Source organism: Bubalus bubalis, chromosome 7 (assembly GCF_019923935.1).
Source record: "Bubalus bubalis isolate 160015118507 breed Murrah chromosome 7, NDDB_SH_1, whole genome shotgun sequence".
Lineage (NCBI taxonomy): Eukaryota > Metazoa > Chordata > Mammalia > Artiodactyla > Bovidae > Bubalus > Bubalus bubalis.
The window spans coordinates 4,787,320-4,812,249 of record NC_059163.1 but is presented as its reverse complement, the minus strand read 5'-3'; the positions used below and the strand labels follow the sequence as shown (position 1 = coordinate 4,812,249).

The following is a 24,930-nucleotide window of genomic DNA, read 5'->3' as shown; positions in this document are numbered from 1 at the left end:
GGAGACAAGTTATAGGAGATCTTGGGTCTCAGTTTCCCTTCTGCACAGTGGGGAATAAGAAAGATGGAGATTTATGAACAACTTCCTTTGTGTCGGCCACAGAGCCCACCAGCATATGTGTATTATCACATTCAACTGTCCCATTAGTGTCCTGAGTGAGCATGCAGTTCTCATTTTTCAAGGAGGAAATTCGAACTCAGAGAGGGAAATCCTGAGCTCATAGAGCTGAGCTGAGATGTGAATCCAGCCAGGATTGTTGGATACCAATGCTGCTCCACTTTGCCCTTTCTGCTCTGGGGCAGTCTGGCTTTAAATCTTACTGAACCACAGCTGGACCCTGGCAGGCCATGGTCCTAGCCTTGGGGCAGCTTCATCACGCATGGTCTTGTGACCAAAGGCGACCTCAGTGTTCTCATCTGTAAAAGAGTCCTGTGGTGACTAGGGACTGGGAGGTGTGCTGACCTAGGGAGGCTGAAGCACGCAGCCCCGGAATAGCCAATCCTGTCCTGTCTCTGGGAGGCATTGTGTTACCTCGGAGACGGCCCAGCGGAGCTGCTGGAGCTGCTGCAGGCCCCAGGCCGGGTCCAGGTATGGGTGGGGAGCCAACAGCACGTAGCGTGTGAACATGGACTCCCCGGCGTACAGCAGACTGCTGGCTCGCCTCGCCAGTGCCTTGAGCGCACTTCGGGAGGCATAGAATCCAGTCCAGGCGTGATGCATGTCTAGGAGAAAAAGGCCAGGAGTCGGTGGGAGGTCCTGCCCTTAGAGGCCCCTGAACTCCACTTGGGAAATGCTGAGGAAGATGAGGTCAGAGATGGCTCTGCCTGGGTCCCCAGGGACACAGCCTAGGCCAGCGAGTGATCTCAGGGTTCCTGGTCCAGCCAGATCAGCAATGGTATGAGATCCCTGGAAGGCCTGGGCATCTGGCAGGGCAGGCTGAGCTGGGGCAGGACTGGAGAGGCCCGAGTGCTGAAGGACTGTGACGAGGAAAGAATCCCAGTGAGCACCTGGGCCCCTGAGATGGCCTGTGTGGAGGGGCCCTGGAGGACTTCAGAGGAGGATGTAGACGGATGAGGGCCCAGAAGTCAGGACATGGAATGGAAGGGCTGGAGTGCTGGCTGCCCCTGTGTGCCTCTGAGGAAATTCAGGGTCTGGAGAGGCATGCCTTCCACCAGGTCCCTCTGATTGTCCATGGGGGCAGGCTGGCAGAGCCGTTGGGAGCTGAGATCCCTGAAACCACTCTCCTCACCCTGGACACAAAGGTCATGGCATGACGAAGTCCCCAAGAGGCATGACCAACCCCCGCCAGTGCCCCACCAGAAATCAAGGATGCCTCTGGATATCACTCAAGCCTCTCTTGTGAAAGAAAGGAACCAGCAAAGGAACAGTGGGCAGCGCTGAGCGCGCCTCTGTCCCCAGCCTAGGCAGTCCACACTAGGCAGGTGGGGGAGGCAGGGTTCTCTGTGCACCAGTGGCCGTGTGCGCTCCACCGGCGGAGCTGAGGAGACTGGGAAACCACATGCCACTGCTTTGGTGACATCTCTCTTGCACCGAATCCCCCTCTACCCCCAGAGGCTCCTACCCGACGAATAGGGCAGGAAGTCGCGGTGGTCTCGGACCTGCCAGGTGACTTGGTCAGAGTGCACAGCCCAGAAGTAGTCGCTGAGCGTGGCATACTCCATTGATAAATTGAACTCCAATGTGTGACTATTGATGTAATCCATTAAAATGTCCATGTTGGCGAACTGCAGCGAGGCGTTGAAGAACTGCCTGTCACATCCCTGCAGCCAGGGGACAGAAGCAATGGCCAGCCCTTCTGGGTGCAGAGCCCAGCCTGCACAGGGATAGCATCTCTTCATCTGCACGACCGCCCCGCTCTCCCCATGGTGGACACTGAAGCCGTCCGCGGGGCTCACCAGCTCTCTCCTCTGGGAGCACAGCAGGTGCTCCGCCCAGTTTAGCTGCGACACCAATGCTGACTGGTGTCCGGCACTGTCCCATGAGGGTGCCTTTCATATAAGACAAGTTCAGCCAATGGAGCAGGTCCTGTCATCATGCCCATTTCACAGAAGAGGAAAGTGAGGCTCAGAGGGTCCAAGCCTCACAGCCCCTGAGTAGGGAGCCAGGATTCAGGCCGAGGCCTCTGCTCCCAGCATTGAGAAGGGGAAAGGAGGGGAGAGCTGGGGAGGAGCTGAAGCCTGTGAAAAGGAGGGGCTGCCTTGTAGGCAGAGACTGTGGGGATGATCCAGGGAAGGGGGAGAAGCTGGTAGACTGGATGAGGACTCGGGGTGCAGGGAAGGAGGACTGAGCCAGGACTGGGTGACCCATTGCCTGGATGGACACTGGAATGGTTAGAGGTGGACACACAATCCTGGCTGGAGCCAAGTGCTGGGGTCAGACCGAAGAGAGCAGTACCTGTGCAGAGTTGAGGAACCAGGGCCAGGGACCCTAACTTACCCAGGGCCAGAGGACGTGTGGTGTCCGGAACCAGGTGGCTCGAGTAAACACATTATTCACCAGGAGAATGGTAAAGTTTAGGATGCTGTCCTCAGTGACAGGGATTTGCATTTGGAGGTACTTGTCTTCCAGGGATGTACCTGGGAAGATGGCTTCGCCATCCCAGTTAAATCCCTCACTAAGAGAGAGAGGAGCATTAGGGGCCCTGCCCTGAAAATGGCAGCAGCACAAGGTCGGGGAGGTGGGCAGGGCTCAGGCAGGCCAGAGCATCGAGGCCTCTGTCTCCCATCAGGGGGTGCACAGTGCGGTGGTGGGTAGATGAGAGCCTTGTGGACAAAAGATGCCCCCGTGTGAGCCCTGTGGGCACTTGGGCACCTCACCCTGATCCTACAGAGCACCCAGAATCTGCTAGTGAGTCCCCCTTCCCTCATCTCTCAGCTGCCGCTTCATCCCACCTCCCCTACTCATGGGGGCTCAGCCCCCACCCACGGCCTCCCAGGAACAGAGGGCAGAGGGGACTGGACCCATGGCCCCCCTCCAGACAACCCACAGGAGGGCTGGTGCCAGAACTTGGAAGTCTTGACTCAATCGCCTGAGCCACTCCAGCTGCCCTACAGCTGCTACCGCCGGACCTTGGCTGGGGGTCCAGGCCTCAGTTGTTCTTTCTGTAAGATGGGTGCTCAGTGCGTGCCCTCAGGGCCGGCAATGAGGGGCGTGGCGGAGGTGGTCCAGGGAGGGTTCTCGGACAGGGACTGGCCCGAGGCAGGTGCTCACGAGCAGTAGCCGAACTGGTCTAGGACGTGTGTGAAGATTTCCTGCTGTGCCAACAGGGATCTGGACCCTCTCCACACGAACTGCAGCTGCTGCAAACCCGGAGGGAACGGAGTGAGGGCTCAGGGGCAACACGGCTGCCGGCTCCCCTCCGCAGTCCCCACCTGAATCTCCTTGTTGTACCCGCAGCTCTCAGGGGTTCAGGTCAAGATCCCCCTCTGCTGCCCCCTCCTCAAGGTTCGCCCTGACCTCCCAAAGCCACAAGAGGTGGAGGAATCGACCCTCCAGACACTGCCTGTCTGCACCTTCATCTGACCCTCTTTAGGGCAGGACACTTTGCCAGGACCTGCCAGCCAGGCTGTCTGTAACTCTGCTTGAATGTCCCCAGACACGGGGAGCTCATCACCATCACTAAAGGTACAGCTGCTTTTTTCAGTTCTGATGGTGAGAAAGTAGATGAGTAGATGTGGCTCACCACTCACCTGGTTATTCTGCATGGGCTCCTTCAGGTCGTAGTCTATCCTGGAGATGATGTGGGCATTGAAGCCCGCCAGAGCAAAGAGGGTGGGGGTCGTGGAGGATGCACCAAATGGGTCCACCTGCCAGGAGATCTGCGGCCGGACCCCAAATGTTTCATAGAGAAACCCATGTCCTTCTGCAAAGAGATAAGTTTCCGCACTCCCTCAGGGCCCCGTGCCCTTCTCCAGGGCTGGGATGCCACCTAATAGGCAAGGAGTGGTTGTGAAATAGATGCTAATATTAGGATTTCTTCCTAGAATCATTGGTCTATTCACATCTTAATGCATAATTAAAAGCCACCCCATAGGAGCAGGAATCAGGGTGACTGCAGAAAGTCCCATATTTGATATGCCATTGATTCCAGTTCCCCAAGGGTTTTCCCCCAATATAATCTAATCTCTGGCCAACCCCCCTCCACCTCTTGGGTATACATATACTGGCCTGGTTACACTCAGATGGGATATCTTGGCTGACGTTCACCCTTTATGACTCACTGCTTCTACTGCAGACAGGACTGTGCTCTGGAATGCACCCAGGCACATGAAAGATGGATGCTCCCTTGGAACCTTGGCTTGGGGAACATTCTGGGAAAACTACTCTGCTCCACCCCGGGTGGCATCAGAGAAGAGGGCCCATCAAACACAGGTTTTGGTGGTATGGAACTACATCAGCCTGGGATGCTATCAGGTCTACCCCTCCTGCATCTCCACCCCACCTCAGTGGTAGAACCCAGAGGGACGAGGAAGATGCCTGCGTTGGTAAGGGACTGACAAAGTCTGACCAGGGAAGGAAAGCTTTGGTGGAGAGTCTGTGTACAGCCCCATCTAGAGCAGGGAAGGATGCATCTGGTGGAAAAACCATGGTTGTGGTTGTCGCTTTTTTCTCTCTAACAGATGGGAGCCAGCAGTTCCAGAACGACTCCTTTAAAATGTTTTGTTTTGTTTTTTGATGCTGGGAGAAGTTTGATCCTCAGAGGTTAAAAGACATGCCTGATCTTCTTCTGGGATACTGAATGGTCATGGTATCCTGTGAAAGATGGGAAATCCTGGCCATTTGAAGGGTCTCTTAACTATGATACTGTTTTACAAGTAGACCGGTTCTGAAGAAAACAAGAGAAACGGGTACAAGTGCCCGTTTTTATCTCTCTGCGAGACATTGCAGCCTTGTGTCTAAGGGTACAGATTTGGTGTGAAACCTACAGCTCCCTCCTGTTCTCTTACTTTGCTTCTGTATCTGAGGCTCCCAAATGAACAGGCTGGGAATCAGGGCAGGGTTCTAGGAGGGGTTGCCTCAGTCTCAGTAGACTATTTAGAGGATCCAAAAGGTACATGGAAGGCTTTACGGGACGAACTTTACCTTATGACCTTATTTGGCGAGATGTAGTACATGTCTTGGGACAGATACTGACTCCTGACTCAAGAGCTTGAGTTTTGGGGGAAGCTAGTACTTTGGGCAAAGAATGGCTTAAGTAAGGAGAAAGTGGGAACATGAAATAGCCCTCCTCCCTACTTGGAGCCAAGCAGTTCCCATAACAGACTCCCTCTGCTGGATGTATTCTTGCAGGACTCAAGCGAGTGCTCACTGACTTTTCAATATGGTAAGTTGGCTGACATAGAACAGGGAGAGAAGGAAACTCCTGGTAAATTCCTAGTAATTAGGGAGGCTCTCTTCACGTTTATTGATGTTGACCCTGAAAGTTCAGATGGAGAAATTATCTTAAAAAAGATTCTTCACTCAATCAGCTCCAGATATCTGCCATAAGTTACTAAAACAGGCGTTTGGACCAAATCAGTCTTTAGAAAAACTGTTGCAGCTGGCTCAGGCAGTATGTTATGGCAGAGAAGATGAGGAGGAAAATAGGAAAAAAGAGCCAGTCAGAAGACTGATGCCCCAACAATGGCTGTTAGACCTGCTCTGAAACAGCCTGAGCAAAATGCCCAGAGGGACCCAGGTAAAAAGGGATAGGCTTGCTATTACTGTGGAAAGGAGAGGCATCTCAAGTGGAATTGTTCTCAGGCATCTAAACTGCCTTTGGCTCCATGTCTAGTCTGCAAAGGAATATACTGGAGAAGAGACTTCCCTCTGAGTTGTAGGCCCCAGGGGTCATACTCTTAAGATAATCGTGACTGAAGGTGCCTTGGGTCCCCACACAAGCTCCCCTCCTAATTACACCTGAGGAACTCCAGGTATTAATAACTGTGAAGGGCCAATCCGTCCATTTCTTTTGGAAACTGAGAAAAATCTCTCTGTGCTCACTGAAGACCTTGGTCCGCTTTCCTCCCAGTCCACTACTGTAATGGGACTGTCAGGACGAGTCATATGCTATAATTTCAGTCATCCTTTAAGCTGTGACTGGGACTCTGTGCTGTTTTCTCATAAGTTTCTGATCGTGCTGAAGTCTCCCTCACCCCTTCTGGGGAGGGAAATACTGAACAATGTATAGGCCTTTGTTTTCATGCATATGGAGCTTTCTCTTTCTCTCCCATTGGTTGAACAAAATGTAAATCTCAAAGTGTGGGCGGATGGAAAAACTCTGTGTTGAGCACAAAATGCTGTTCCTGTCTTTATCAAGCTCGAAGACCCTCACCCATTTCCACATCAAAAACACTGCCCACCAAAGCCCAAATTTAAGGAAGGTTAAAGCCAATCATTAAAAATGTAAAGGAACAAGGACTATTAATTCTCTGTAACAGTCCATACAACACTCCTATTTTAGGAGTAAAAAACTCAAACGATAAATGGAGACTTCTTCAGTTCAATTCAGTCGCTCAGTCATGTCCAACTCTTTGCGACACCATGAACCACAGCACGCCAGGCCTCCCTGTCCATCACCAACTCGCAGAGTCCACCCAAACCCATGTCCATCAAGTCGGTGATGCCATCCAACCATCTCATCCTCTGTTGACCCCTTCTCCTCCTGCCCTTAATCTTTCCCAGCATCAGGGTCTTTTCAAATGAGTCAGCTCTTCACATCAGGCCGCCAAAGGATTGGAGTTTCAGCTTTAGCATCAGTCCTTCCAATGAACACCCAGGACTGATCTCCTTTAGGATGGACTGGTTGGATCTCCTTGCAGTCCAAGGGACTCTCAAGACTCTTCTCCAACACCACAGTTCAAAGGCATCAATTCTTCCATGCTCAGCTTTCTTTATAGTCCAACTCTCACCTTATACATGACTACTGGAAAAACCATAGCCTTGACTAGACGGACCTTTGTTGGCAAAGTAATGTCTCTGCTTTTGAATATGCTGTCTAGGTTGGTCATAACTCTCCTTCCAAGGAGTAAGCATATTTTAATTTCATGGCTGCAATCACCATCTGCAGTGATTTTGGAGCCCCCAAAAATGAAGTCTGACACTGTCTCCACTGTTTCCCCATCTATTTCCCATGAAGTGATGGGACCGAATGCCATGATCTTCGTTTTCTGAATGTTGAGCTTTAAGCCAAGTTTTTCACTCTCCTTTTTCACTTTCATCAAGAGACTCTTTAGTTCTTCTTCAGTTTCTGCCATAAAGGTGGTGTCATCTGCACATCTGAGGTTATTGATATTTCTCCTGGCAATCTTGATTCCAGCTTGTGCTTCCTCCAGCCCAGCATTTCTCCTGATGTACTCTGCGTAGAAGTTAAATAAGCAGGGTGACAATATACAGCCTTGATGTACTCCTTTTCCTATTTGACTTCTTCAAGATATACAAATAATAAGTGCCTAATCCTTATACTTTATTGTCTAAAACTGCTGAAAGAGAAAATATTTTTCAGTCACTGATTTGAATGATACTTTCTAGAGTTAAACCTATATTAATCATCCCCTATCTGTGACTTTAAGACAAGAGAGGGTTTTTAGGAATCACAGGTTACTACCCCATTTGGATTCTGGGTTATGCAGAACTTGACTAGCCTTTATATTAACTTATAACTGAGAGTCAGCAGGTCCAAACTGACAAGCTGGTTTGGTCCCCAGAAACTCAAAAGGCTTTTAGGACTCTTTAAACTGCTCTCTGGCAGGCTCCCGCTTTGAGCTTACCCACAGGATCAGAGTTTAGTTTGTTTGTTACTGAAAAAAAGGCTATGGCTACATTGCTTAAAGGATAATTGACGCTATTGTTTTGCAAATGCCTAAAGCTCCTAAGCTTACTAGCAGAGAAAATCTTACTGTACTGATGTCTCATGATGTAAGTGGGATCTTAAACTCTCAAACTCAGAGTGACAACGGCTCCGTCTTTAAAGCTGCTGTAACTCAAGGTGTGGCAAAAGCTCCAGGAATAGAATATCACTTACACTGTTCCTGGAGACCCCAGTCTTCAGAAAAAGTTGGAAAAGCTAGTGACATTATTAAGAGGCATCTGTGTAGGAAACTCAGGAAACATGAGACAGTTGGTTTAATGTTCTCCCTGTAGCTTTAACAATGGCTCGAACTCCCCCTAAGAAGAAGGGCCTGTCTCTATGACAGATTGTTTTTGTACACAGATATTGTCATAGATCCTGAAGCCTTAAAATTAACTATGTGACTCAGCTTTCAACTTTTCAACCTCCTCATCAATTGAGGGCTTCCCATGGTGGGTTTCTCTGCTTCAAGGAAAAGACTTTCTTCAACTCTTCTTCATCTGATGACATCAAAAAATTCTAAGAAGGACTGATATAACATATTGTACCTTAACTGTGGACATAATGTCACTTTTCATTTTGATTATGTTTTAACTTGGTTTAATGCCTATTTTGCCTTATATCTGTAACTGTTAAACGGGGTTTGTTTCTAACTGTCTGAAAGCTGAGGGGGATCCAACTTTTTGCATTCCCTTGGACTGCTCATATCGGGCTTCTCTGTCTTTCGCTGTCTCCCAGAGTTTGCTCAAACTCATGTCCATTGAGCTGGTGGTGCTGTCCAACATCACATCCTCTGTTGCCCTCTTCTCCTCCTGCCCTCAATCTTTCCCAGCACCAGGGTCTTTTCCAATGAGTTGGCTCTTCGCATCAGGTGGCCAAAGCATTGGAGTTTCAGCTTCAGCATCAGTCCTCCCAAAGAACATTCAGGGTTGATTTCCTTTAGGCTTGACTGGTTTCATCTTGCTGTCCAAGGGACTCGCAAGAGTCTTCTCCAAAGCCACAGTTCGAAAGCACAAATTCTTCGGCCTTCAGCCTTCTCTAATTCCCTCAGCCATACGTGACTACTGGAAAACCATAGCTTTGGCTATATGGATTTTGTCGGCAATGTGATGTCTCTGATTCTTAATATTCTGTCTACTTGTCATAGCTTTTATTCCAAGAAGCAAGTGTCTTTTAATTTCATGGTTTCAGTCACCTTTGGCAGTGATTTTGGAGCCAAAGAAAATAATCTGTCACTCTTTTCCATTGTTTCCCCATCTATTTGCCATGAAGTGTTGGGACTAAATGCCATGATCTTAATTTTTGGTATGTTGAGTTTTAGGCCAGCTTTTTCACTCTCCTCTTTCATTTTCATCAAGAGGCTCTTTAGTTCCTCTTCACTTTCTGCCCTAAGGGTGGTATCATCTGTATATCAAGGTTACTGATATTTCTCCCTGCAATCTTGATTCCAGCCTGTGCTTCATCCAGTCTTGTATTTTTCATGATGCATTCTGCATATGAATTAAATAAGCAGGGTGTCAATATACAGCCTTGGTGTACTCCTTTGTCAGTTTGGAACCAGTTTGTTGTTCCATGTCTGGTTCTAACGGTTGCTTCTTGACCTACATACAGGTTTCTCAGGAGGAAGGTAAGGTGGTCTGGTATTTCCATCTCTTGAAGAGTTTTCTGTTTCCTATGATCCATACAGTCAAAAGACTTAGCATAATCCATGAGGCAGATGTAGGTGTTTTTCTGGAATTCTCTTGCTATTTGTATGATCCAATGGATGTTGGCAATTTGATCTCCAGTTCCTCTGCCTTTTCTAAATCCAGGTTGAATACCTGGAAGTTACCAGTTCATGTACTATTGAAGTCTAGCTTGAAGGATATTGAGCGTTATATTGCTAGCATGTGGAATTAGAGCAACTGATGGTAGTTTCAACTTTCTTTGGCATTACCCTTCTTTGGGATTGGAATAAAAGCTGACCCTTTCCAGTTTTGTGGCCATTGCTGAATTTTCCAAATGTGCTGGTCTATTGAGTCAGCACTTTAACAGCATCATCTTCTAGGATTTTAAATAGATCAGCCAGAATTCCGTAACCTCTACTAGCTTTGTTTATACTATGCTTCCTAAGGCCCATTTGACTTCACAATGCAGGATGTCTGGCTCTAGGTGAGTGACCACACCATCGTGATTATCTAGGCCATCAAGACTTTTTTTCTCCAGTTCCTTTGTGTATTCTTGCCACATCTTCTTTAATCTCCTCTATATTTCTGTTAGTTCCTTATCATTTCTTTCCTTTATGTGCCCATCTTTTTGCATGAAATGTTCCCTTGGTATCTCCAATTTTCTTGACAAGACCTCTAGTCTTTTCAATTCTGCAGTTTTCCTCTATTTCTTTGCTTAAGAAACCTTTCTTGCATCTCTCCTTGCTATACTTTGGAACTCTGCATTCAGAAGGACATATCTTTCCATGACCTCTGCATTCAGATGGGCATATTTTTCCATTTCTCCTTTGCCTTTCACTTCTCTTCTTTCCTAATCTATTTGTAAGACCTCCTCGGGCAACCATTTTCTGTGGTGCATCTCTTTTTCTTGAGGATGGTTTTTGTAACTACCACCTGTACAATGCTATATATTGAGCCTGTAGGATGGGTACAATCACAATATAATGAAATGCCATCCCCGTGGGGTAAGGTTCTCCACAAACTGGGGAACAGTAATACCAAAGTAGTCCTCCCACTTCTGTGAAGGTTCTCAACCACATGTCATGCTTCTCAGCCTGGGGAACCAACAAAGGGCCTGGGAATCCCCAGGAAATCTGACCATGAAGGCCAGCGGCATCTGATTATCAGACTTCCACAGAAATGGGGGGAACAGATATTCCAGTCTTGGAGGACCCAAACAAAATCTTGCACACACCAAGACCTCCAGGAAAGGAGCAGTAACCCTACAGGACGCTGAACCAAACTACCTTCTAATGTTGGAGGGTCTCCTGAGGAGGCCTGGGTCAGCCAGGGTTCACCTCGGAGACAGAAGCACTGAAAGCCACAGTCCTGGAAGGCCCCCCTTGCCGTAAATGCTCTTGGAGGTTGCCATTAACCCTACCATAGACCCTGTAGACCACAGTGCTTGTTCACCTCAGGCCAAACAACTATCAGGAAGGGAGTGCAACCCCACTCATCAGCAAATAATTGTATTAAAGCTTTACTGAGCAAGGATCTGCCCCCCGGAGCAAGATCTAGTTTTCCCCATTGTCAGTCCCTGCCATCGGGCACCTTACCCAAGCCTCTTGGCCTCTTTAATCAGAGGACAGACAGAAAAAGCAAAAAGAGCCACAGTTCCACAGTGGCTAGAACAAAAACCACATTACAGAAAGTTAATCAGGATGAAAAGTCAGAAAGATATGTCCCAGAATAAGGGACAAGATAAAACCCCAGAAAGACAACTAAATGAAGTGGAGATAGGCATCCTTCCAGAAAAAGAATTCAGAATAATGATAGTGAAGATGATGCAGGATCTTGGGGGAATAATGGAGAAGAGGCAAGAAATGTTTTCCAAAGAACTGGAAGAACTAAAGAACAAACAGCAATGAATAATACACTAGAATAATCGCAGAAATAACTGAGGAAGAAGAATGGAAAAATGACCTGGAGGATGGGATGGTGGAAATAACTGCCACAGAACAGAATATAGAAAAATGAATGAAAAGAAATGAAGGCAAACTAAGACACCTCTGGGACATCATTAAATGCACCAAAATTTGCATTATAGGGGTCCCAGAAAGAGACGAAAGGGAGTCCCAGGAAGGATAAACCCAAAGAGGAGCACCAAGATACACAGTAATCAAACTGACAAAAATTAAAGACAAAGATAAAATATTAAAAGCAACAAGGGAAAAATGACAAACAACATACCAGGGAACTCCCATCAGGCTATCTGCTGATTTCTCAACAGAAACTCTGCAAGCCAGAAGGAAATGGAAAGATACATTTAAAGTGCTGAACAGGAAGAAACTACAACCAAGAATACTCTACCAGCAAGACTTTCATTCAGATTTGATGGAGAAATCGAAAGCTTTCCAGACAAGCAAAAGTGAAGAGAATTCAGCACCATCAAACCAGCTGGGTTTTTTTTTTTTTTTTTAATTGGAGGCTAATTACTTTACAATATTGCAGTGGTTTTGCCATACATTCATATGAATCAGCCGTGGGTGTACATGTGTTCCCCATCCTGAGCCCCCCTACTACCTCCCTCCCCATCCCATTACTCTGGGTCATCCCGGTGCACCAGCCCTGAGCACCCTGTCTCATGCATCAAACCTGGACTGGTGATCTGTTTCACACATGATAATATACATGATTCAGTGCTATTCTCTCAAATCATCCCAGCCTTGCCTTCTCCCACAGAGTCCAAAAGAGTGTTCTATACACCTGCATCTCTTTTGTTGTCTCGCATATAGGGTTGTCGTTACCATCTTTTTAAATTCCATATATATGTGTTAGTATACGGTATTATTGTTTTTCTTTCTGACTTACTTCACTCTGTATAATAGGCTCGTTTCATCCACCTCATTAGAACTGATTCAAATGTATTCTTTATAATGGCTAAGTACTACTCCATTGTGTATATGTACCACAGCTTTCTTATCCATCTGTCTGCTGATGGATATCTATGTTGCTTCCATGTCCTGGCTATTATAAACAATGCTGCGATGAACATTGGGGTACACGTGTCTCTTTCCATTCTGGTTTCCTCAGTGTATATGCCCAGCAGTGGGATTGCTGGGTAGTATGGCAGTTCTATTTCCAGTTTTTTAAGGAATCTCCACACTGTTCTCCCTAGTGGCTGTACTAGTTTGCATTCCCACCAACAGTGTATGAGGGTTCCCTTTTCTCCATACCCTCTCTGGCATTTATCATTTGTAGACTTGTGGATAGCAGCCATTCTGACTGGAGTGAAATGGTACTTCATTGTGGTTTTGATTTGCATTTCTCTTATAATGAGTAATGTTGAGCATCTTTTCCTGTGTTTGTTAGCCATCTGTATGCCTTCTTTGGAGAAATGTCTGTTTAGTTCTTTGGCCCATTTCTTGATTGGGTCGTTTATTTTCCTAGAATTAAGCTGCAGGAGTTCCTTGTATATTTTTGAAATTAGTTCTTTGTCAGTTGCTTCATTTGCTATTATTTTCTCCCATTCTGAAGGCTGTCTTTTCACCTTGCTTATAGTTTCCTGGGCTGTGCAAAAGCTTTTAAGTTTAATTAGGTCCCATTTGTTTATTTTTGCTTTTATTTCCACTACTCTGGGAGATGGGTCATAGAGGATCCTGCTGTGATTTATGTCAGAGAGTGTTTTGCCTATGTTTTCCTCTAGGAATTTGTTTCTGGTCTCACGTTTAGATCTTTAATCCATTTTCAGTTTATTTTTGTGTATGGTGTTAGAAAGTGTTCTAGTTTCATTCTCTTTTTTTTTAACTTAAATTTATTATTTTAATTAGAGGCTAATTACTTTACAATATTTTATTGGTTTTTGCCATACATCAACATGAACCTGCCATGGGTGTACACGTGTTCCCAATCCTGAACCCCCCTCCCACCTCCCTCCCCATACCATCCCTCTGGGTCATCCCAGTGCACCAGCCACAAGCATCCTGTATCCTGCATCGAACCTGGACTGGTGATTCGTTTCTTATATGATATTATACATGTTTCAATGCCATTCTCCCAAATCATCCCCCCCACCCCCCACAGAGTCCAAAAGACTGTTCTAAACATGTGTCTCTTTTGCTGTCTCGCATACAGGGTTATCGTTACCATATTTCTAAATTCCATATATATGCATTAGTATACTGTATTGGGGTTTTTCTTTCTGGCTTACTTCACTCTGTATAATCGGCTCCAGTTTCATCCACCTCATTAGAACTGATTCAAATGTATTCTTTTTAATGGCTGAGTAATATTCCATTGTGTATATGTACCACAGCTTTCTTATCCATTCGCTGCCGATGGACATCTAGGTTGCTTCCATGTCCTGGCTATTATAAACAATGCTGCGATGAACATTGGGGTACACGTGTCTCTTTCAATTCTGGTTTCCTCGGTGTGTATGCCCAGCAGTGGGATTGCTGGGTTGTATGGCAGTTGTATTTCCAGTTTTTTTCTTGTACAAGTGGTTGACCAGTTTTCCCAGCACCACTTGTTAAAGAGATTGTCTTTTCTCCATTGTATATTTTTGCTTCCTTTGTCGAAAATAAGGTGTCCATAGGTGCATGGATTTATCTCTGGGCTTTCCATTTTGTTCCATTTATCTACGTTTCTGTCTTTGTTCCAGTACCATACTGTCTTGGTGACTGTAGCTTTGTAGTTTAGCCTGAAGTCAGGCAGGTTGTTTCCTCCAGTTCTATTCTTCTTTTTCAAGATTGCTTCGGCTATTTGAGCTTTTTTGTATTTCCATGCAAATTGTGAAATTTTTTGTTCTAGTTCTCTGAAAAATACCATTGGTAGCTTGATAGAGATTGCATTTAATCTATAGATTGCTTTGGGTAGTATACTCATTTTCACTATATTGATTCTTCCAACCCATGAACATGGTATATTTCACCATCTATTTGTGCCATTTTGATTTCTTTCATCAGTGTTTTATAGTTTTCTATATATAGATCTTTTGTTTGTTCAGGTAGATATATTCCTAAGTATTTTATTCTTTTCATTGCAATGGTGAATGGAGTACTTTCCTTAATTTCTCTTTATGTTTTCTCATTGTTAGTGAATAGGAATGCAAGGGATTTCTGTTTGTTGATTTTATATCTTGCAACTTTACTATATTCATTGATTAGCTCTAGTAATTTTCTGGTGGAGTCTTTCGGCTTTTCTATGTAGAGGATCATGTCATCTGCAAACAGTGAGAGGTTTACTTCTTCTTTTCCAATATGGATTCTTTTTATTCCTTTGTCTGCTCTGATTGCTGTGGCCAAAACTTCCAAAACGATGTTGAATAGTAGTGGTGAGAGTGGGCACCCTTGTCTTGTTCCTGACTTTAAGGGAAATGCTTTCAATTTTTCACCATTGAGGATAATGTTTGCTGTGGGATTGTCATATATAGCTCTTATTATGTTGAGGTATGTTCCTTCTATTCCTGCTTTCTGGACGGTTTTTAATCTTAAGTGGATGTTGAATTTTGTCAAAGGCTTTCTCTGCATCTATTGAGATAATCATATGGGTTTTATCTTTCAATTTGTTAATGTGGTATATTACGTTGATTGATTTGTGGATATTGAGGAATCCTTGCATCCCTGGGATAAAGCTCACTTGGTCATGATGTATGATCTTTTTAATGTGTTGTTGGATTCTGTTTGCTAGGATTTTTTCATCTATGTTCATCGATGATATTGGCCTGTAGTTTTCTTTTATTGTGGCATCGTTGTCTGGTTTTGGTATTAGGATGATGGTGGCCTCAAAGAATGAGTTTGGAAGTTTACCTTCCTCTGCAATCTTATGGAAGAGTTTCAGTGGGATAGGTGTTAGCTCTTCTCTAAATTTTTGGTAGAATTCAGCTGTAGAGCCGTCTGGTCCTGAGCTTTTGTTTGCTGGACGATTTCTGATTACAGTTTCTATTTCTATGCTTGTGATGGGTCTGTTAAGATTTTCTCTTTCTTCCTGGTTCAGTTTTGGAAAGTTGTACTTTTCTAAGAATTTGTCCATTTCTTCGAAGTTGTCCATTTTATTGTCATTTGGTTGCTGATAGTAGTTTCTTAGGATCCTTTGTATTTCTGTGTTGTCTGTTGTGATCTCTCCATTTTCATTTCTAATTTTGTTGATTTGATTCTTCTCCCTTTGTTTCATGATGAGTCTGGCAAATGGTTTGTCAATTTTATTTATCCTCTCAAAAGCCAGCTTTTGGCTTTGTCAATTTTTGTTATGGTCTCTTTTGTTTCTTTTGCATTTATTTCTGCCCTAATTTTTAAGATTTCTTTGCTTCTACTAACCCTGGGGTTTTTCATTTCTTCCTTTTCTAGTTGCTTTAGGCGTAGAGTTATTTACACCTAAAGCAACTTTTGCTTAGGTTATTTATTTGATTTTTTTCTTGTTTCCTGAGGTAAGCCTGTATTGCTATGAACCTTCCCCATAGCACTGCTTTTACAGTGTCCCATAGGTTTTGGGTTGTTGTGTTTTCATTTTCCTTTGTTTCTATGCATATTTTGATTTCTTTTTTATTTCTTCTGTGATTTGTTGGTTAGTCAGCAGCGTGTTGTTCAGCCTCCATATGTTGGAATTTTAATAGTTTTTATCCTGTAATTGACATCTAATCTTACTGCATTGTGGTCAGAAAAGATGCTTGGAATGATTTCAATTTTTTTGAATTTACCAAGACTAGATTTATGGCCCAGGATGTGATCTATCCTGGAGAAGGTTCCATGTGCACTTGAGAAAAAGGTAAAATTTGTTGTTTTGGGGTGAAATGTCCTATAGATATCAATTAAGTCTAACTGATCCATTGTATCATTTAAAGTTGTGTTTCCTTGTTAATTTTCTGTTTAGTTGATCTATGCATAGGCGTGAGTGGGGTTTTAAAGTCTCCCACTCCTGTTGTGTTATTGTTAATTTCCCCTTTCATACTTGTTAGCATTTGCCTTACATATTGCAGTGCTCCTATGTTGGGTGCATATATATTTATAATTGTTTTAAATTCTTCTTGGATTGATCCTTTGATCATTATGTAGTGTCCTTTGTCTCTTTTCACAGCCTTTATTTTAAAGTCTATTTTATCTGATATGGGTATTGCTACTCCTCCTTTCTTTTAGTCTCTATTTTCGTGGAATATCTTTTTTCAGCCCTTCACTTTCCATCTGTATGTGTCCTTTGTTTTGAGGTGAGTCTCTTCTGGACAACATATATAGGGGTCTTCTTTTTGTATCCATTCAGCCAGTCTTTGTCTTTTGGTTGGGTCATTCAACCCATTTACATTTAAGGTAATTATTGATAAGTATGATCCCGTTGCCATTTACCTTGTTGTTTGGGGTTTGAATAAAACACCCTTTCTGTGTTTCCTGTCTAGAGAAGATCCTTTAGCATTTGTTGGAGAGCTCAACCAAACCAGCTTTACAGCAAATGCCAAAGGAACTTCTCTAACCAGGAAACACAAGGGAAGAAAAAGATCTACAGAAAATAATCCCAAAACAATTAAGATTGGTAATTGGATCAAACATATAGATAACCACCTCAAATGTAAATGCATGAAAACCTCCACTTACAAGGTCAATCTGCTTAACCCATGCAAATAATTTGTTCCTATTTTATATTGTTAGGTTAAACATGTCCCATAATCGTTTGTAATTGTAATTATCTTTTATTTTCTCTCTGGCTATTGATTGTGAAAACTGATAAGATCTTTTACCTTTGTGATTATGTAACTATTACTCAATACCATTGTGTCATGATTACTCAACAGAAAAATTATAGAACTCTATATCACCAAAACTACCATTTAATAGAAAAACCTGTAATCACTTTTTAAACTGCAGATATGTTCAGAATTTTCCTGGAATCTTTTTTTTAAATACAAACGACCAGGTATTGCTTTTTTTCCTCCAGAGCTCCAGATACGTTTCTAATGAACCACCATAGTTAAAAAACAACTAGACTATATGATGATCTTTTTTATTTTTTTGCAGAATCTTTTTTATTTTTTTAATTTAAATTTATTTATTTTAATTGGAGGCTAATTACTTTACAATACTGTATTGGTTTTGCCACACATCAACATGAATCCACCACAGGTGTACATGTGCTCCCCATCCTGAACCCCCCTCCCACCTGCTTCCCTGTACCATCCCTCTGGGTCATCCCAGTGCACCAGCCCCAAGCATCCTGTATCCTGCATCGAACCTGGACTGGTGATCTTTTAGTTTTATCTAGTTTGTTTCACTTTTGCTATTTAATATTCAGTGCTTTCACTTCATTTAGTTTTTGTTTTCCAATTTCTGCATCTCTTTTTTTCTTCTTTTTCACCCCTTCTTCAATTGTAGTAGCAATGCTTTTGTGTGTGTGTGTGTGTGTGTGTGTGTGTGTGTGTATATATATATATATATATATATATATATATGTATATATATATATATATATATATATATATATATATACAATGGCACCCCACTCCAGTACTCTTGCTTGGAAAATCCCATGGATGGAGGAGCCTGGTAGGCTGCAGTCCATGGGGTCGCTAAGAGTCGGACTCGACTGAGCGACTTCACTTTCACTTTTCACTTTCATGCATTGGAGAAGGAAATGGCAACCCACTCCAGTGTTCTTGCCTGGAGAATCCCAGGGACGAGGGAGCCTGGTGGGCTGCTGTCTATGGGGTTGCACAGAGTCGGACACGACTGAAGTGACTTAGCATAGCATAGCATAGCATATATATATATAATATGCATAACATATACTTATATATCTTAGAATATTTATGAATTTCTGCCTAAGTAAAAAATGCATGACATTTTGATTTCAGTTGTTTGACTAAGGATGAATAGAATGCTGGATTTTTAATTAAAAACAGGTATGTGACAAACAAGAAAGGTGGACTGTACAGTACAGGGAACTTTATTTAATGCCTCATAATAGCCTATAATAGAAAAACATTTCAAAAATAATATGTGTGTGTGTACACCTGCATCACATTGCTCTGCATGTAAAGCACTGCAAGTCAACCATGCCTCGATAATACATATAATAGGAAAAAGTGAGTAACTTTAAAAAAGAACGCGATCATCACCTGCTGGCAGCGTGATTCATGTAAGTTTCAGCAGCATTTTTGCCTCATATTCAACCTCCAGGAATGGGGTTTTGTAAGTCTCCCCATCTCCAGGACCACGACCAGGACTGAAGGAAGGAAGTGTATGCCTTGTTCTTAGATCAGGAGGTCATCATGAGATGAAGTCAGGGCCCCATCCTCTGAGGGTCCCAGGAGCCTGACAGTGTTGGAAATGGAGCTTCTGAGAATATTCTGGGGAGGATCAAGAGGTCCACAGCCCTTCCTGCCCCAGTGACAGGATCGTCTTAGCTTAGATTCTGGCCCCTCTGGTCTGCCTTTCAAGGTCAGCTGTGCAGTGTTTAAGAAGGTGAGCGTGGTGGTCTGAGACTGGAGATGAGGAATGATGATTCTGGAGGTACCCGGAGGAAGACAGCTCAGTGCCTTTTCCCTCCCTCCATGCCCACCAGCCCTGGTCTGCTCAAATGCTGGACTGAGCCCTGGGGACCCAGATAAGAATCAGACACTGGTCACTGCCAGAAGCAAACTGTAGCTCACGGGGAAAAGGGGAGGTGCTCGAGCACTGTGGCCCCAGTGGAAGGTTCCTGGACATGATACTCCTTAGGTGAGTCTGACTAGAAACAACAGGAAACCTTGTTCTGAACCACAGGAGGCCCTGTCTTAGGGGCAGATCTGGGAAGCAGGAAGCAGAAGGAACAGGAGGAAAGCAGGAGGTGAGGCCTCAGGCTGCATTTTGCAGACAGGGGAGTTTCTATGGTAAAACATAAAGATGCCCATGACCTTATCACTTACATCTAGAAATAAGGCAGTAGAAACTCAGAAGGAAGGAAGCACCGATTAAAGAGTTGAAAGGAGAGATGGGGTAAGAAAATCCAAAGAGGGAGCCCAGTGCCATCGTGATGTCCCGCACAGGGTCCGACTTTAGTGGAGTGACAATGGGCTAGTGCCCAGCCCACACTGCAGTCAACCTGGCTCTCTCACGGACACTCTGCCCTTCTGTAGCTTCAGTCTTAGTGTCTCTTCTGTGAAAGAGACTGCGGGCCTGATGCCCTCTGGACACCCTGCCTTCCAGGGTGGGTGAAGTGATGCCTGTGAAAAACCGCTGTTAAGTAGAGGAGAATGTGCCCTTCGTGGCAGTGTGTGTGGTGCCGGAGGTTGTGAAGGTGATGCTGGGACAGTGGTGGTGTTCGTAATGCACAGGAAGAGGCGGCGACGGTGCTAGTGGTGGTGTTGAAGAAGGCTGTGCTGGAGTGCGGCTGTGAGGACGGTGGTTGTGGTGTGGACAGGGATAATGCTGATGCGAACGGAGGTGCTGGTGACGATGGTGGTAGTGAGGACGGCAGGGGCGGTGGCAGCGTTTGCCAGTTTCCTGTTAGGCTGTCGGCATGCATGATGGCGGTTGTGCAGTAGGTGGTAGGGTTAGCCCTGGAGGTTTTGGTGCTGGTGCTGGAAGTGGTGGTGCGGGAAGCAGCTGGAGTGTTGGAGGTCACCATGAAGGTGAGAGTGCCGGTGATTCAGGTGGTGCTGGTGGGGGAGAGAGCGTTGCTGGTGGCAGAGGGGTAATGTTAGCAGTAGACGAGGTGCTGTTGGTTTTTGGGGTGGCGAAGGTGATGAGATTTGGATGGTAGTAGAGGTGTTGGTGTTGTGATGGTGTGGATGTAACAGTTGAGAGAGTGGCTGTATGCACTGCTGTTAGAAGGGGTATTGAAGTTGGAGGTGAAATGAGAAATGGGGAAATGGGAAATGAATACATTTTCAATAGGTTTCCCATAGTTTTCGACCTTTGCTTCCTTTTGTCCCCTTCTCTACAAGAACGGTGTTTAAAATAATCAGTACACTGTTAATTTTGATGGTGGTTGGAATGCGAATCGTGGTGGGGAGTGTGGTGGCTTGGAAGAGGTGCATGATGGCAGGTTGTGGCAATGGTGGTGATTTTGGTGTTGGTTGGAGGCGCTGGTGTTAGAAGTGATGCCGTGATGGGCTGAGGCGTTAGTGGGGTGACGGTGGTGCTGGTGTTGGAGACGCTGGTGTTAGAAGTGATGCCGTGATGGGCTGAGGTGTTAGTAGGGGTGACGGTGGTGCTGGGCATTCACAACAGACTTGCGGGTGGTGCTGTTGGAGGAGGCACAGGTGCGGGTGTTGAAGCTGCAGTGGTAACGGTGGTGGTGGTGGTGGTGCTGGAGGTGTTGCTATTGGTTGAACAGTTGGTGGGTGACGCGATGGCAGAGATGGCATCTGACCCTTATTGATCATGGACTACAGACCCACGTGCTGTACTCAATGTGATCTATTTGAATTATTTCTATTTAAAGTTTATAACACCCCTTTGAGATACATCATACATCATTATCAAATATTTTTATACAGGAGGCAACTGAGGCTTATTGAGGCTGCATCACTTGCCCAGGGTCACAGGGCTGGGGGTTAGCAGAGTCAGGAACCAGCCAGGCTGGCCCATCTAGAATCCACATCCTTATCCCCTGTACTCAGACACGCATGGACACGGTGCCAGTGATCAGTGTTGACTGGGCACAGTCTCCTCCTGAAAGGGGAAGACAGAGCTCAGGACGAGGGCTCAGACACCCAGTCCCAGCCCTGCAGGAGGTCACAGGGACTCTGGTCTGGGGAAGAATAATCAAACCTGTGAGCTGGAGGATCTGGTCATCAATGTGGGTCACGGCCTCGTCGTGCATGACCTGGCCTCCGAGGACAAACTCCAGGCGACCTTCAGCCACAAGCTGGCGGACCTTGGCGTGGTGGGCAGAGAGAAACGCCAGGTTACACCTCCCAGGCTGAACCGTTTTTGTTTGCTGGTCTCATGTCTACTGCATCCTTCAGACTCCTGAAGGATGAAGGTCCTTCCTTCAGGCTCCTCAGCCTCACTTCTTCTGCAAATATCAGGACACTGTCTGTCGTGGTCAGCTACCTGTGTCCAGCTATCAGAACAGCACCTGGCCATGGCTAATGCTTCATCAGGCATATATACAGGTACATATGTTCACAACTTTTGTTTTGAAATAATTTCAAAGTTATGAAAGCATTGCAAGGATTGTAAAAAATTCTCCCCTCCCATAAATCTTTCCACCGATTGTTGTTTTTCAGTTGATCAGTCATCTCTGACCCTTTGTAACCCCATGGACTGAAGCACTCCAGGCTTTCCTGTCATTCACTATCTCCCAGAGTTGGCTCAATTGGATGCTGCTGAGTTGGTGATGCCATCTAAGCTCCTTATCCTCTGTCATCCCCTTCTCCTCCTGCCTTCAATCTTACCCCGCATGAAGGTCTTTTCCAATGAGTTGGCTCTTCTTATCAGGTAGCCAAAGAACTAGAGTTTCAGCTTCCCCCAATTATCCCTCTGTTAATATTATTTACCCATTTCCTTAACACTATTTATTTATTTTAATCCAAGATATGGTTTACTTAAACCAATTGAAAATAAACATTAGCAGCTTCATGTATTTTTTTTTTTTTTTACTTTACAATACTGTATTGGTTTTGCCATACATTAACATGCATCCACCACGGGTGTACACGTGTTCCCAATCCTGAACCCCCCTCCCACGTCCCTCCCCATAGTTCACTAAGTGTTGAGCAAGAAGCTCTTATATAACTAACTAAATGGGGAATTTAACATTAATCATGCTACCAATGAATTCACATGCAGCTGAAGAGGCCAGCCCCATCCTGTGATGACATGGAGATGGGGAGAGGACCTGGCCCCAGACTGCCCCTCCAAGGACCATGGCCTCTGACCCCCTGTGATACAGTGTTAATCAAAAGTAAATCCACAGGGACTCCTGCACCCCTGGATGGTCACTGGCTCCAGTGTCCGTGGGAGCCAGGCAGATTCATAAGTGAAGTCAGAGGGTGTGGACCCAGGCTCACCCTGATGTGGCCAGGGTCAAAGGTGACCCCATTCACACCAGCTGAGTGCCCAGCTGGGCTGCCAGAGCTGCAACTTTTCAGGAGGAACCAGAAAGGCAGGATCAAACACAAACCTGTCCCCTGGGTGTGGGGCTGACCACAAACCTGTACTAAATGGACCCTGGGCACAGCTCAGTGCAGTTGGGGCCTCCTGGTCTATGCAGCCCTGACCTGGTCACACAGAGCATAACCCAGGAGCTTCCTGAAGGGTCGTCCCCTGGACCCCCAGGGCATCTGCTCTCAGCTGCCTGGTAAGGACACCCTGAGGGCACCATTACCTGGCCTTTCTGCTCGTCCGAGGCAACGCCATCCCACCACAGCCGGAAATATTCCTGCTCCACAGCAATGAACCTGCGCTTCTTCTCAAGGGTCAGCTCCTCCACCACGGAGTTGTAGACGTTGGTGACATAAGCCTGCATGTTCTCCTGGGGTGGGGAGGGGGAGAGACCGTCACTCCAGACCCGTGGGGGAAACCAGAGAGCGTGGACCAGGAACTGAGGAGGAACGTCCAGGGAGACACCGTGTCCGGGGGCCACTGGCGCTCCCCCCCAAGCCTGTCCAGGCCCTGCAGTCGGCTCTCCCTGATCCTCAAACAAGGGATCCCAGCATCCACTCTGTGATGGACACACAGTGAGCCCTGCACTGAGAGAAGGACCCGGGAGGACCCCCTTAGATGAGAGCCTGTCCCTGAGGAGAGTCGTGAGGAGACAGACACTCTACGTGACAGAGGGATGTGCCAGCCCAGCCAAGGCCCGGGCCAGCCCAGTGGGGTGTGCTAACCACTCCTGCCTTAGATCACAGACCAATTGACAACTGGGCCCAAGGAGTGAGATCCAGGGACCCTGATGGGCCTTCTTGGGATGAAATGGTGGGGAAGTGTGTGTCAACGGCTGAGGTTGAGAGAAGCTGACCCCGTGAGTCATCTCTCTGGATCTATCTTCTCCCCAGGGGCTGGGAGCCCCCAGGATGGAGCTGAGCATGCTCCCATCTGGGTCAGGCTGGCTCACCATGGTGCCCAGAGATACTGATAAAGGAATGCAAGGAGCCCTGGGAGGGGGTTAGCTGGCAAGACGGCAATGTCTGCTGACTTGGGCAGCACCCCACCCTGGGCCTCAGTGTCCCTTCTCTAAACTGGGGTGACGAGCATGCCTCCCCACATGTCAGCAGTTCCACACGCAGGCGAGTGACCACCCACAGAGGCTGCCCAGTGAGCTAGGACCAGACTCAACACTCAGCCTCAGGGCCTCTTGCTGCCCGACTCCCTTTAAAATGAGCGACTCACTTATTAACATCTCATGGAAAGTATTGTATCCACGATCATAGAGTGGTCCTGTTCATTTATTTCCTTCCTCCTTCCAGAAAGAGCTTGTGCAGGCCTGGGTAATCATTTCAGTTACCTGCACCAGAAACTTATGGAAATCAGTCTTTCCCTGTTTTTCTCTGCCCTGGTTCATTCATTCACTCAATGGAATTTCGAAGAACACCTTCCACACATTGCGGCTGGGGACACATTCTCACCCCTGCCCACAGCCAGTCTACCTTAGTCGCTCTGTCGTGTCCGAATCTTTGTGACCCCGTGGACTATAGCCCACCACACTCCTCTGTCCTTGGGATTCTCCAGGCAAGAATACTGATGTGGGTTACCATTTCCTTCTCCAGGGGATCTTCCTGACCCAGGGATTTAACCTGGGTCTCCTGCACTGAAGCCAGATTCTTTACTATTTTAGCCACCAGGGCAGCCGACATCCAGTCCATAGCCAAGTACAGGTGGGCCCAAGGCCAAGTTCCCTGATGGCAGAGACCCAGGACACAAACCCACTCTGGAGTCCAGATGGAAAAAGGACCGCAGCTTCAAGAGGTGTGCAGGGGTCACTCGGGGCACCTACCTGTACAGTGTGCAGCCAGCCCACATCCATGTGGCTGTGGGGAACCACAAATATCCTTAGTTCGGGCTCAGGCTGAGCCTGCGGGGGCCACATCAGGCCCAACTGCAGGAGCAGAGGCAGCCAACTCCACGGCTCCATCTCCTCGGCCAGCTCAGGGGCTGGAGGACGTCTGCCTGCCTGCAGGGCCCAGCCTCCTACCAGCTGACTGGGCCACCACCCTTTGGTGGATGCAGTGGGAAGGAAACCAGAGTGACACCCACACAGATGCTGTCACCTGAGCAGTGCAGGCAGGTGGCACTCTCTCACTGCCTAGCAGCACTCTGCTCCCATCTGCAGTTTCCTGACCATCCACCTTTAGACAAACCCCAAATACCGCCTCCCCTGGGAAGACTGCCAGCTTCCCTCTGGCCGGGCCTGGCTCTCCTCACCCCAGTCCTCATGCCTTTCCCTTAGGCCTCTCCCAGTATTTCCCACTGGGCATCTTGCCCATCCCTTTCCCCAACCCACTGGACTGACTCCTTTACACTG

At 46.3% G+C, this 24,930-nt stretch overlaps 1 pseudogene; it reads right to left on the bottom strand.

The window, feature by feature from the left end:
* LOC102408883 overlaps positions 1–24,540 on the bottom strand; it is a 40,470-nt pseudogene extending 15,930 nt beyond the window's left edge.
* Positions 24,541–24,930: the final 390 nt, after the last annotated feature.